The sequence below is a fragment of the Microcebus murinus genome, chromosome 2 (assembly GCF_040939455.1).
Source record: "Microcebus murinus isolate Inina chromosome 2, M.murinus_Inina_mat1.0, whole genome shotgun sequence".
Classification (NCBI taxonomy): domain Eukaryota; kingdom Metazoa; phylum Chordata; class Mammalia; order Primates; family Cheirogaleidae; genus Microcebus; species Microcebus murinus.
In genome coordinates this window covers 53820585-53834196 of record NC_134105.1, presented here as the reverse complement: position 1 = coordinate 53834196, position 13612 = coordinate 53820585, and positions in this window count along the sequence as shown.

Sequence of the window (13612 nt, the reverse complement as noted above, 5' to 3'; positions counted from 1 at the left end):
GATGAGCCGGATAGGGCAGAGGAAGAAACTAGGCATAGGCGTGGCTTCAGGAGAATTCCGGTCTTGGCCTGATCCCCTCGGGAGCTCTTACATCACAGAGTTGGTCTCACTCAGGGGCAAGAGTACTAAGCTGTTACAGCCCCACATCAGGCAGTCACTGGCTGGAATCTGGGTTGGGGAGGAAGGGCAAAGGGAGAAAGGGAGAGTGTAAACTTCCTGACATCTCCAGGCAAGGTAGCTCTCATGGCTTAGGGAAATCCTCAGAGATAAATGCAGGTGTGTGCCATTAGCAGCCAACACGCGTAGCAGCTAACAATGAATACAAGATTTCCTAATGGGGATCTGGACAGGGCTCCAAAGGCATCTGCTACATCCACCAGTGTTCCACCAATGCCTGCTTGGCTACCTCCAGGTGAGAACGAACTCACCATCCCACCCCCTCCTTCACCTAACAAGGCAGCCCGTTACAAACCTTGGAAAGCTTGGATGGAAAATTCTTCCGTGCGTTGGATGCGAGGGAATGAAGGAAGGTCATTCCAAGACAGCATATACAAAGGCTCAGAGTGTAAGAAAGCATGATGGTATGAGTTTTTGCTGTAACGAGCACCAAGTTTTACTGTAGTTAGAACTAAGATGTAGAAGTAGGAAGTTGAAAAGATGAGTCTAGAAAGATAGTTATAGGCAAGATAGCCAGATAATAATGAAAGATCTATGTGCCTCACTGAGCCATTGTGATGATGTCACAGGAACCATCAAATGTATTTTATCAGAAGAGGGACACGATCATCTCTTTTAGAAAGCTCATTCTGAAGGGTTTGCAGAGAGCAACCTACCTCATTGCATTCATGTTATGGGCTTTCACATCTGTGTTTTTTCTGGACCAGGTTCCTTGCCTTAGTGATCCTTGTATTGTGAAAGCCAAAAATAATAAATGATTGTGGAACTGAAATTAAGTGAGCTGATCATAAAGAACAACTCCAGGAGATGGAGCAAGCTATCGCCGGGGAGTGGGCTCTGTGGCTAGCGAGTCTACCAGAGCAGGCCCCCGTGAATCGAAAGAAGAGACGTCCAGCAGCGGGCAGATGAGGCATGCTCCTTATTGTGGGGGGGATGCAGCCACGGCAAGAACATGGCCAAGAACATGGCGAGCATTTATATATGGCTCAGAACAACAGTGGCAACATGCCATGGGAAAGCATGATCACGTGGGTTCACATAGGAGATAACACCTTGGTTACATAAGTGTGCTGACTCATGCCTCCTCAGAAGGCTGGAGGAAGACACACCAGCAAGTATTTCAGTTTGGCCTAAGAAATCTATTGCCTATACAAATGAATTTCCCTTACAATAACCCACAGGCCTAACCCTGCCCACCACCTGTTTTTGCAAATAAAGTGCTTTTGGAACATAGCCACGCAATTTGTTTACATATTGTCTATGGCTATAATCATACTGTAATAGCAGACTTGAGTTGCAAGAGAGACCATATGGCCTGCAAAGCCTAAAGTATTTAGTATCTGGTCCTTTGCAGAAAAGGCTTGCCAACTCCTGGACCAAACTAAAGCAGTAGTCATATAAATGAATAGGTAGGATGGATGGAAATGATATTTAGGAGCAAAATCAATTGGAGTAGCCACTACTCATTCCTCCTTTGTTACTTCTTGATACCATATACACATTAGAGGCCAAGATTACAAACATGTTTGTAATGCTTTTACAAAAGCTTTCCAGTGTTCCAAGGCATCTTTTGACAATTTCTACTTACTCTGTCCCATTTAAATTAAGCTCTAATTTCCATAAAGACCCTTAAACTCTGAGGAACACACAGTGGAGTCCACTCACCACACAGGCCTACTGATCCAAAGCAGAATCATTCAGTCTGCTTGGAATGAGATCTTCCTGCAGTAATGGGACGGTATTATCCCTGGTGTCCCTTATCTAAATCTGCTAAAATGCTTCCCTCCTCTAAATTATTGCCATGCTCTTGTTTTCACTGCAGGCCCTCAAAGATGGCCTAAATCTTTTTCACCTCATTAAGCTGCTCTGCACCAAAGTCCTCTAAAAACTTTTCATCTGAAAAGTCCCCATAAGGCCTGAAATTTCTTGTCCCTTCCCTATGTGGTTGGAACATAAAAGATTGCAATTCAAAGAAAAAGTAAAGAACTGTCATGGTCCTTTTTATTGGTGTTAATCTCTGAACAGCAGATTTAGGACGACTATTTTTTTTCCAGTTCCTGGTTCTCCACTTCCTGTTTGAATATCCACTACAAAGTGTCGGCAAAATGTATTTATAGGGCACAGTGAGCCAGTTGCTAGGCCTTTTGTATAGGACTTGAAAGATAAAGACAAGCTCCTTTCTCTTAAAAAAAAAAAAAAAAAAGTAATCTGCAGCCATAGAAACATCTAATCTTAGTCATAGCACCAACACCCCCACATGGGCCAAAAATACAATTTGGAATAAAAGTTGCTTATAAAAAAAAATGGATTTTAAAAAATCACACCTTGAATAACAAACCAATGAGAAAAACTTTTCCTACCTTCCAAGGGGTAAATTTAAAAAAAAAAAAACAACAAATGGCTTATTTTACTTTTATATTTCAAGATTATTTGCTTCAAATATTAATTGCTGCCTCCAAGTAGAATAAAATAAAGGTTAGCCCTAACACAGATCATACAACATACACCAAAATAGTTTTCAAATTAATGAAAGATTTAAATGTGAAGACAAATGCAAATATATAGAACAAGAGGAAAATATAAGATTAATATCTCTCTAATTTTAGATTAGAGAAGGATTCTTAAAGAATATGAGCAAAGGCAGAATCTATGAAAGACAAAAGTACCAAATTTCAATATATAAAATGTTAAGATTTCTGAATCTTAAAATAGAATATTCAAAATTAAAAAACAAGTAACCAACATGGAATAGGTTTCAATGGGTATGACTAAAAGTTTCTTCTTTTTTATTCTGCAAGAAGCAACACATGGAGACACAATAAAAAAAAAAAAAGCATAGAATATGAGTGTATTCATAAAGAAGGAATACAAATAGCCAGTTAAATATATGAAAAAAATTTCAGCCTTGCATACAATCAAATAAATGCAAACTAAGACAGCAATGAGCTGCCTTTTTTGCCTGTATATTATTAGCAAAGATATTTTATTTAAGAAAGAACACAAATGTATTAGCTTAAATGTTTTTGGTTGCAAATAACAGAAAACTGATTCAAAATAACTTTACGAAAGATCAGTGGGTCCTCAAATTTTTAAAAATTCAGAGGAAGATTTGTTTTCAGGCATGACTTAATCAGTAATCAAGCTCCAATTCTCTGTAATTCTTCAGATCTGTCCTCCTATCTATCAGCTTTGTGCTAAAACTGGCTGTCCTCATGTAGGCAAAATGACTACAGTAGTTCCAGGAGTCAGCTTCCTACCACAGCATTCAGAGAAAAAGAGTATCACTTCTCTCAACCAGCACAGTCCTGGCTTTCATTCTGATTGGATAAATTTAGGTCCTGTGACCAATTCTCAACTAATCATCATGGCCAGGGAAATGGAACCAATCAACTAAATTAGATGTGTTAAATGCCCATGCCTGAACCAATCACTGTGGAGAGGGAGATAACAGTTTGTTGATTGCCTTAAAGTATTCAGGGACCATTCTCAGCACCACAGTAGGGTAAATCCCCTTCAAGCCACATAATGGGGCAGGAATAGAATAGCTGCACTGAGGTTGTACAGAGAAGCATGCCTGGTTAGGCACAGTGGGTGGAAGAATAAATTATTTAAAATTTATGGGAAAATTAAACTATAAATATCAGTGCTTTAAAAGTATGTGCCCCACATTTGTCCCAGAAATATCAGATCTTGACATTTATTCTGAGGGAATAAGCATGGTTCAATATAAGGAGATATCTGTTAGAATAATTTAGGGTAGTCAAAAATCAAGGTCCAACAATGGAATATTAGTTAAATAAATTACAATACATGAATACAATTCTATATTATTCAGCCTTTAAATATAAAATTACAGAAAACTATTTACTGACAAGTAAAACTGTTTAAAATATGTTAAATGACTAAAACCAGATTACAAGAGATTCTATTTTTATAAAAATAATATACATATACTCATTGAAAAGGATGTAAATGTATCAAAATAAAAAATTATTATATCTAGATAGAGGAAATACAGATAGCTTTTATTTCTTCTCATAGCTTTCTGTATTTCATAAATTTTCTTCATGCTTATGAATTATTCCATTAATGAGAAACATTCATGTTTAGTTTAGAAGAAATAATAAAACAAATCCACATTTTAAAAAAATATAATGGGGACAGTGACTTTAAGAATGTGTTGGTGAAAGATTCCAAGATTCCTCAACTGCAAGGTGAGAGGAAGCCCACACAAAAGCAGAACTCTAGGAATTAAATCTTTAAATAATCTGCATCCTGTCCCCAGAGGAGCACCAGCATTCACACCAACCTTTAGTTAAGTAGCATTAGCCCACCTGGGACCCAATATGCTAACTTTATCTGTAATGGCTTCCCTACACTCTGGAGAAGGGCTTGGGGTAAACAAAGAAATACCAAACTTCCCAAGAGAGTTTTCCAACTCCCTGAGGAATCTCCTTTTGAGAATAGATACAAATACTCATTTAGACATCTGTGCAAGTGTTGGCTAATGGCCCAAAAGTGCACTATATGTAGTTTCATTTTTCATGTAATTGATCCAAAGAGCTAGAGTTGATCTGGTCTATGTGAAAATGTATATATACACAGGATATAGGACTAAGCATCTTAATCAAATTGAATAATAAGAAAATTCCATTAAAATATAACAAAATCTATTGCTTTCATTTATTGATCATCGTAAAATAAGCAACAGACCAAAGAAGTTAAATATGTATCCTTTAAAGGAAAACTGCAAGGCTGAAATGTGTACAGCTCTGGATGATGTGAGATGATTCTACACATACATGCTGTCTGCACATAGCTGATCCTAACTCCATTGCCATAGAATAGACCCTATTTTTTCAGTTACCATAGACCACAATTACTGCAGCAAGTGAATAAAAGGGGAGAGGAGAGCAAAGAGTATCAAAGAAAAGTTTGTGTTTCAGATTTCTGATTTAAGAGAGGGCTGAAGGTAAAAGTCAATGTTTGCTCAGGATACAGAAGTTAATTAAATGAACAAAAATCTCTGCCTGCATGGAACATACATTCCATGAGGATACACAGGTGCATACACAAAGTCTAAACAAGCTTCCTTTCCCTCTGGCCTTAATATTTAGGGAGAATGAAAACATGGAATTGGATGTCTGAGACGGGCTAGCAAGGACTGAATGAGAGATATCTTTGACTAAGAGGAAAGTTCTGAGAGCCTGTTTTGTCTGAATTCTAGAAAGAGAAATCAGGAAAGGCAAATTTGTTGTCAAAGTCTAACCAGAAATTTGTCTTTGGTGCTCCCTTCTACCACTCTCACCTAATTACCAGGCCCTCTCTTTTTGCTCCTCAATATCAACCATTCTTTCAGAGGCCATCCTTTGGGTCAGTAGTGGAAGAAAGGATGAGGAATGCCACGTATTCACTCCCTATGGGTGCTGGTGTGCCTATCAGTGTCTGACACCTACTGGAGACTATTAAGGGAGGAAGGGATGAATGGATAGATGGATGAATGGATGGAAGGATGGATTTTTGCATGGATACATGGTTTAATAAGGGGGGAAAAAGTGAATGAGAAAGTGAAAAAATAAATGAAGGAATGAACAAAAGAATAATCAGATAAAGCAGGGGGAAAGACTTAAAGGTGCCCATAGGAAGCTTGTGAAGTCAGAAATTGTTAAGATGAAATACAAATAAATAGAAATAACACCCCAAAGATGTGATTGAGGTGACAGAATGGAGGGAGAAGGAGGACAATAAATGCAATAGCAGAACTAAGCCCCAAGCAAAAACGAAATCACAACACATCTTAAAGACCAACAAAGGGACCGGGGAGGGGGGGGAGGGGTTAGAGAAGATCAGCCCTTACTATTGCCTTGAATCTTGATGCAGTGAGAACTTCCTACTTCTGCAAACAGAAGGCACTGAGGGCTTCCCTAAAAGTGGTGTTAGGAATTTGTGCATAGAAGTATACATGGAAGTAGCACAAACTCTTGTTAAGGGCTCAAACATTGTACACTTCAAGTAGAGATTAGTTCTAGTCACTCAGGCCTTTATTATTCTCTGATAAAATACATATTGCTAAACATTGGAAAAAAATACAAATAAAAAAACAAATTAAAATCTTCTATAATATTCCATAATTTAGAAATATTTTTTAGAGTTTCATATCTCTTTAACACATATGTATGTGCATGTACATATGTGTTTAACATAACTTTTTTTATTTTTTATTTTTTTTAATTTTTTTTATTTCAGCATATTATGGGGGTACGAATGTTAAGGTTATATATATTGCCCATGCCCCCCTCCCCCCTCAAGTCAGAGCTTCAAGCATGACCATCCCCCAAACGTTGCACATCTCACTCATTATGTTTGTATATACCCATCCCCTCTTCCCTCCTCCCCCCCAACCCTACACCTGATAAATGTTTTTCCTATATGTTCACTTAGGTGTTGATCCATTAATACCAATTTGCTGGTGAGTACATGTGGAGCTTGTCTTTCCATTCTTTGATACATCACTTAGTAGAATGGGCTCCAGCTCTATCCAGGAAAATACAAGAGGTGCTATCTCACCATTGTTTCTTTTTTTTTTTTTTTTTTTTTTTTTTTTTTTTTTTTTTTGAGACAGAGTCTCACTTTGTTGTCCAGGCTAGAGTGAGTGCCGTGGCGTCAGCCTAGCTCACAGCAACCTCAAACTCCTGGGCTTGAGTGATCCTTCTGCCTCAGCCTCCCGAGTAGCTGGGACTACAGGCATGCGCCACCATGCCCGGCTAATTTTTTATATATATATCAGTTGGCCAATTAATTTCTTTCTATTTATAGTAGAGACGGGGTCTCGCTCTTGCTCAGGCTGGTTTTGAACTCCTGACCTTGAGCAATCCGCCCGCCTCGGCCTCCCAAGAGCTAGGATTACAGGCGTGAGCCACAGCGCCCGGCCTCACCATTGTTTCTTAAAGCTGAATAGTACTCCATGGTATACATATACCACATTTTATTAATCCACTCATGAATTGATGGGCACTTGGGTTGTTTCCACATCTTTGCAATTATGAATTGTGCTGCTATAAACATTCGAGTGCAGGTGTCTTTTTCATAAAATGACTTTTGATCTTTTGGGTAGATGCCCAGAGTGGAATTGCTGGATCGATCAAAATGGTAGACCTACTTGTATCGCTTTAAGGTATCTCCATATTGCTTTCCGCAGAGGTTGGACTAGTTTGCAGTCCCATCAGCAGTGTAATTAGTTTAATGTATATTTAATATTTTTATATAGTTTGTTTAAACAGCTTGTTTTATAAATGTGTGTTTTTAATATATACACAAAAGCATATATATATATATATATATATATATATATATATGCTTTTAACCGGCTTTTTTCATTTAAATATATTATAAATACTTCCATGTTAGGAAACTGCCTGTGGCATTATAATACTTTATCACCATGCTATTTTATTTTATAGATGTACTATAATTTGTCAATGAATCCTCTCCTGTTGGAAATTTAGTTTTGTTTTTCTTCCAATGTTTTGCTATTTAAACCAAAGCAATTAGGTTTTGTTTTCTGTCATACTGTTTGCTACACTCTTATAGCTATATCACTGCACATTATTCAGATTATATTGTTATTATAAAATCTTTGAGCTGAAATTGCTTGGTCAAATCAAATTCAAAATGCTAAGGCTTTTGATATGCATATCAATTATGATGCCTTCAGTTGCTATTAACAAAAAATTCCAATTAACAGAATGACTTAAGTGATAAAGCCCTTTTAATAGACTTCATAAATAGAGTCTAGAGATAATACAGGTCATAGAATTGGTGTGCTCCAATAGCTCAACAATGCATCTTTTTGTCTCCTGCTCTGCCTACTGAGATATGAGCCTCATTCCCAGACAGGAAATGGCTGTCAACAACTCCTGGGGATATATTTTTACTCCTTTAGGCTCAGAGAAAGAACACATCTCCCCAACCCTCAAACAAAAGTCCCAAGCTTCGCTCTGGATGAATTTGAGTCATGTGCCCATTCCTGAGCCAAGCGCTTTAGCAAAAGAGTTAGAAAATGGGTATTATCAACCTATAGTCCCACAAATAGCGTGAGTTCAGATTTTTTCCAGCCTTCACTAACATTGAGAATTAACCTTTAAAACCACAATAGGCTGGTGTGGTGGCTTACACCTTTAATCCTAGCACTTTGGGAGCCCAAGGCAGGAGGATCACTTGAGCCCAGTAGCTCTGAGAGGGACCCTTCTCTACAAAATATTTAAAAATTAGCTGGGCGTGCGGCACACCTATAGTCCCAGCTACTTGGGAGGCTGAGGCAGGAAGATGGCTTGAGCCTAGGAGTTTGAGGTTGCTGTAAGCTATGGTGACACCACGGCACTCTAGCCTGGGCAACAGAGCGAGACTCTATATCAAAAAACAGAAAACAAAAACAAAAACAAAAAGCAATAAAATCAAAAGCTGCCGACTTGACAAGTAGAAAGAGTAAACGATTATCCTTCCTTCCCTCCCTCTTTCTCTCTTTCTTTCTTTCTTTCTTTCTTTCTTTCTTTCTTTCTTTCTTTCTTTCTTTCTTTCTCTCTCTCTCTCTCTCTCTTTCTATCAATTTGGCCTATTCAATGGTAAAAGCTTGGGCTGTAAAATCAGATGGTCTATATTTGCATTTTGATTCCCTGACTGGGTGGAATTGTTTTATTTTAGGCAAGTCTTGGAGAAATTCTCTGCAAAACAAGAAAAATAATAATAATAGAGCCTCCCTCTTGGGCTTCTCACAAAGACAAAATGAAATAATTATTTTAAAAAACTGGTAAATGTTAGGTGTTGTTTACAATTATTATTTTTATAATTAAATTGTCATGAATTACTTATTCATTCCTGTGCTCATTTTTCTGTTGAGAGTACTCATTTTTAATAGTAAAAGGGAAATTTTATTTTGTTGTTTATTTAAGACTTAAGTATCTAGATATCCATATTTTCTTCATTAGTTAAAAGGGAATGCCTACAGACTCTGGTTTTGAGTGTCTGGAAACTTTAAAAAGCAGTGAACTTAGAAAGTAAAATATCAGTCATTGATGAGAGAGTGAAAAAATTTTGGCTTAAAAATTTTTGAACAAGAACTCCCCCTCTACCCCCAAAATACTTTGTACAGTATTACAGACAGCTCCCTAGAATCTATAGAATATTAAACTTTTTTCACTATAGCATTTTGTACAGACAAAAATGCCAGCACTGATAGTTAATGAAATGACTAATGCCAAAATGAGTCACTCCAAAGATACAACTGGAATCACATATGATTACTGTTACTTGTTAGACTTTTCATTAGTCCTATAAATAACTGTAAATCTCAGCCTCTTATACTATAAATATTTTTAACAAATAAAGGGAATGTTTTTGAGTGAAAATATACATAACGAAAAGTCTCTATGAATATTCCCGTCCTAATATAAAAGGACCAGCTTAATTTACAAAAACTTTATACAGAGCCATTCCCCTAACTGGGAGTAGAAACGACATTTTTTAGTCTGTTCAATGTACAGTGTGGGTGCTGTCTGAGTGGTATTATTTCTGGCAACTTGATGAGCCACTGTTGGGAGTGGCCAAACAGGATCCAAGCCCCCTTCTTCCCTTTGAGATGTTTTCTGCCTCTGACATTAGTTAGGACGAAGAGCCTCCTTCTACTTCAAAATTCATCATTTTTCTGAATCCTGAATAGATGAATTCTAGGGAAACAAACTTGTTTCAGCCATGTCTCTAAAATCTCCCTCCCGGCCCTATACACACAGCATGCCATCGCCACATTACTAATGGGTGTTGTCCAACTTTCATTCTTCTTTATCTCTCATAATACGTAAATAGTGATTGTGGAAAGCTCTCTATCATGCAGATGGCCTTATTATCTTAAGCTTTAAAAAAACCTCCTTTTAAAGAAAGTAGGAAGGTATGTCCTGTTCTGCAATATTTGGCAGTGTTCATTTTAAGTGAATCACTTGTTAGGGCAAAATTGCTATAACCTGTAATAAATGTTAAGATTGTCAGATGCATACTTGTACCGAATTAATATTTTATAGCTCCTCAGCCCTGTGTGGGCTGGCTGTTCTACTGGAATGCTCTAGCACCATGGAAACGCTGGGAGATATTTTCTCTTAATTGTAAGAATGTTTGACAGATAACAGTACAGTTCCATGGAATTAAACTCCATTGCTGATGAATTCTGATTAGTTTATAACCTGATTCTATTAGTTAGGGTTTTTGTTTTGTTTTTAAGCATTGCAACATCTGTCCTTATCCATAATCACTTTTTGAAAGCCTTGATGTCAGTAGGTATTGTATTGTCTATATAATTATCATCAGATAGAGGAAGTTATCCATTTTTTTTTAACTAAAAATTCTCTCCACTTTTTAAAAACCCAACCTGTAAACTATGAATAAAATCTTTTTTGGAGAAATGTTTCCTTAAAGAAGAAGAAAGAAAAAATTCTGTTAACATATTTTTATTGCTAAACTATAATTTTAGTCAAAATTATGTTAGCCTTAAATTGTAATGGTAAAGTATGTTGGTATGTGACTAGAAAAAAATTATTTGTGATCTTACACACAAAATATATAAGTAATATATATTATTTGTGTCTAAGAGAAATGTTCAATGCTTCCACCATTATAGTCCAATGAGGTACAATACAAATATTTATTATTTTTCTAAGACCTCTGAACCAGTTGACTCAACTTTTACCCTAAAATACCCTTGGCCCTTGGGAGTCAAGTTCATGATGGAAACTGAACATCCAAATCTCTAGGTAGAGCTTTCTGGAAAAACAAATAACTGCTAGGCACATTCTTTCTTGCTTGTTCTTTTTCTCAAGAACACATAAGAAGGTTCAAGGAGCTATTTATAGCCAACTCATTAAAATACCTTCTCTTACCCTATTATGGCACCATGATGAGTGATGGACGGAGGTCTCCCTCACACTCTAAAAGAAGTTTTTCCCTCATCTTTGTCTTCTATGAGGTTGCCTCTCACTTGGGACCCTCTTCAGCACGGCTACTCCCTCTGGTGTGTTTTAACACATCACTGCCAACCCAACTACAAGCAGAACCCAGGAAGCCAGCTCCTCTTCTGACCTGTCTTCTCTTGAGAATCTGTCCTTGTAGCTTTTCCCTTTCTCTCTTCAGAGAGCTGAGAAGTGGGGAATAGCTAAGAAGGCAGCCCTCAGCACATCCAGTTGAACGTTGGTGGAGGAAAGACGTGAACACATTAAAAATATTTCTCCTCTCACAGGGAGTTTACTAAGGGAAGAGATTATTTCCCTCTGGGAGTAATCAGGAACGGTTTTATGGCAGAGAGAACACTTAAGCAGAACGTGTACTTGTGTGAGGGGAAGTAGCAACCCAAGGTGGAAAGAGCCTAAGCCAAGTGTGGTAGACAGGAAAATGGTCCCTGAAAGTGTCCACATCTTAATCCCCAGAACATGTGGTTACTGATTATGTTACCTTCCTGGGCAAAAGGGACTTTGCAGATGAGATTAAGTTAAGGAGTTTGAGATGGGTAGATTATCCTGGATTATCTGAGTGGGCCCTAAAAGCGATCAAATGGTCCTTGTAAGGAGGCAGGAGTGTGACAGTCAGAGAAGGACATGGGGACAGAGCAGAGATTAGAGTGATGCAATTGCAGGAAGGGCAGCCTCTGGAAGCTGGAAGTGGATTCCCCCTTGAGCCTCCAGCAAGAACACAGCCCTGCTGAAACCTTGATTTTAGTCTGCTGATACCAGTTTTGACTTCTGAACTCTAGATTTATAAGATAATAAATTTGTGTTGATTTAAACCATTAAATTTGTGAGTATTTATGGCAGCAGCAATAAGAAACTAATATACGAAGGCAAATGGGGGGGGAGAAATGTGTGCTATTTGTGAAGAATATTAAATATCTCAGAGTAGAGGTTGCATAGGGACATTCAATGGAGAAAAAGATGGGAAGAAGAAGAATAAACAAGAATAATCATAACATTTTGTTCTCTATTTAAAGTGCTGTCATATTCACTGTTTTAAAATTTTGATTCCCCGAACAACCTTTTAATCCAGGAGTCATGATACTCCCAATTTAAAGATGAAGTAACTTTGGCTCATGAAAGTTAATTGCTTTGCTGAAGTTCACAGTTCTGCCTTAGAGTTGGAGCCATGGTCTACCACCTCCTCACCTCTTCCCACTGCACCACAGCCCTTGTTCATACCAGGCCACCTGACTTTAGGGGGGTTCAGTGTCAGGCCAAAGGATATAAAATTTGTTCTCCAGCAATAAATTAAAGCATGGAGTGACGTGATCAATTAATATAACAGCATAATATAACAGCATAAGATTACAGAGGGAAGGATAAAAATCTAGAGACAGGGTGGATCAACATAATATTCCAGGAGACAGAAAGTAAGGCCTGGAACTAAAGCCAGCAGAGGGAACAGAGAGAAGTATAGTGTTTACTATAAGGTAAGGAGGGGACTGAGGGAGGAGTGGAGACAGAAGCAAGAAAATCATAGTCTGGTTGATTACCAATGGAAAAGTTATGATTTTCTCATATGTACATATTTTTCTACAACTAGTTAGTGTACATTTAAATAGACTTTACAGATATAAGTCATGGTTTCCAAAATAAAAATTAAGTTTTTATACCCACATCATATGATTATATTACTATTTGGCTTTTTACATGTCCATTACAAAAGAGAGAAAAAAATATTTGTTTAAAACAAATAAATGAATCCCAGTACTGCATTTCTTATAATAATACCTAATTTCTTTTTGTTTCATTGAGGTCAACTATCTGATCACCAGTGAAAATTGAGAATAGAAAAGTGTCACTCTGTTTTTCTCACTCACAGTAATGACAATATACTCTGTAACTCGTCACCTGGAATTCCAACAGGTATTAATCCATGACCCCATCCATCTCTCACTCTATTACCTGTTTTCTATTCCCTTTGTATGCTGTTGGTAACCTACCAAAAATATCTTTGAGTGGCCATTCTTAGTATATATCTGAAACCTTTGCTACTGTGCTGTGACATGTTATTTATTGCTGTTATTCATCTGTCAGTTCTCATCGTGCCCCTTTTTCAATCTTTGATTGCCTTTTATGATCTTGATTCCTAGAAGTTTTCAGCAAACTTTTTTCCCCTTTTACTACAAACAGTTCAGAATTCTGGTATCAGCTGTGGTAGGCTGAATAATGGTTCATCAAAGATGCCCTAATCCTCAGAACCTGTGAATATGTTGTCTTACATGGTAAAAAAGATTTGGCAAATGTGATTAAGTTAAAACTCTTGAGTGGGAAGATTATCCAGGATTATGCAGGTTAGCCCAACATAATCACAGGGTCCTGCTGAGGGAAAGAGAGAGGCGCAAGACAAAGAGAGGAGGAGAGAACAGAAGCAGAGATCTGAGAGA